General features: G+C 63.3%; 1 long non-coding RNA gene across 1 annotated transcript in view; it reads right to left on the bottom strand.

Moving 5' to 3' along the window:
* Positions 1-6: 6 nt before the first annotated feature.
* The window catches only part of LOC104988877, a 13,645-nt gene continuing 12,154 nt past the window's right edge, over positions 7-1,497 (bottom strand). Inside the window, exon 3 of the long non-coding RNA XR_825299.1 lies at positions 7-338. This is a non-coding gene — a long non-coding RNA (uncharacterized LOC104988877). The remainder of the gene's footprint in view (positions 339-1,497) is intronic.

The raw sequence follows: 1,497 nt of genomic DNA, 5'->3' as shown, positions 1-1,497 counted from the left end.
GGCCAGGGTGTCAGGGTCAGCCATCTCCAGGGTGAGGACACAGTGCACTTCTTCGGGCTGGGTGTCCATTCCATCCCCACTCTCAGTGGAGGCCGCCAGGAGGACCAGTTCAGAGAACTCCATTGGCTTCGTGGGGGCTTCGAGGACGACATCTGTGCCCGGCTCAGGGGGCTCAGGGGAGGGCTCCTGGCCGGCCTTCACACTCTCGCCCTCCTGCTCGCTGGGCTCGGGCAGGGGCATTCTGGGACAGGCAGCTGGGCCCCCAGGCCACGCTCAGGTCTCAGTAGGATTTGTCCTCCACCTCCCTGCAAGGAACCTGGTGGTCCAGGGGCTCTGTCCTAGGGGAGGAGGCAAAATCCCATCAGCGGGGACATCCCTGGCAGTCCAGTGGTTAAGACCCTGCACTTCTAATGCAGGAGTCATAGGTTCGATCCCTGGTTGGGGAACTAAGATCTCACATGGGAAAAAAATATCCCATCAGTGGAGGGGCCCTTGGGCCAGGGTTCAGGAGGAATCTGGGCTGGAGGTCAGGGCAGGTGGGGCTACCCTGTGCCCCCCACGCCCACCCCCACCTTGGGGAAGGACCGGAATGGAGCTGGAGAACCTGGGCCAGCATGTACGCTGTCTTGGCAGCCTTGGGACCATCACCTCTCCCAGCCAAACCTCACTCCCCATCTGTAAAATGTGCCAGAAACAGGGCTCTGCAGGGGCTGCTGGCGTGACCAAGGTACTGACAGCTGAGTTACTAGGAATCCAGGCCCACAGGTGCTGAGCTCGGGGTGGAGTGCTTCCACGGGTTTGTCCCATTTCACCTTCACTCCACGTTGTGGAAGTTGATCATTCTCATCAACCCAGGTTACAGATGAGAACACGGAGGCACACGGCCAGGGAGCAGAGCTGGGGGTCTGGTCGAGGGGGTCCAGGGCCTGCCCCGCACTGCACCCGGGCTACCTGCTCCAGGATAACGGGAGCCGGGCTTCCTGAGCAACGGGCCTCGGGGAAAAGCACTTGGGGGATGGGAGCTCAGGTCACTGACCCTCCCAGAAGGCCCGCTGCCCTTCACCCCAACACTCTGTCTGTGTCACCAGGAGCGGGGGCTGGGCCCGCAGGGCACTCTGCAGGCCCCAGAGGGGAGCCTGGCCCTGGGAGGCGGGACTCTGGACTCACAAACAGATCCAGTCCCCATCCCAGGCCAGAGGCCCAGGCCAAAGGCCCAGGCCCCCCAGGGCTAGGGGATGCCAGGGCACCACGAGGGCAGCGACTTCTGTCTGAGCTGGTGCTGGCGCTGCCCCTGCTGAGTGGGGACAGGGCTGTGGAGGTGTCCAGAGGAGCCGTGGTCACTGAGGGCTCCCTGGCTGCTGGACTGGAGAGCAGAAAGGATGGCTGACAGGAGCAGGGCTGGCCTGGAGACCCGGGCCCTGGGGCATCGGTGTGGAGGCATCAGTGACTGCTTTGTCTTCTTGGTGGACTGGGTGGGATGCATGTCAGGGCCTTTCC

The sequence above is a fragment of the Bison bison genome, unplaced genomic scaffold, assembly GCF_000754665.1.
Source record: "Bison bison bison isolate TAMUID 2011002044 unplaced genomic scaffold, Bison_UMD1.0 scf7180017864144, whole genome shotgun sequence".
NCBI classification, from domain to species: Eukaryota; Metazoa; Chordata; class Mammalia; order Artiodactyla; family Bovidae; genus Bison; species Bison bison.
This window is presented reverse-complemented; position numbering and strand designations above follow the sequence as displayed.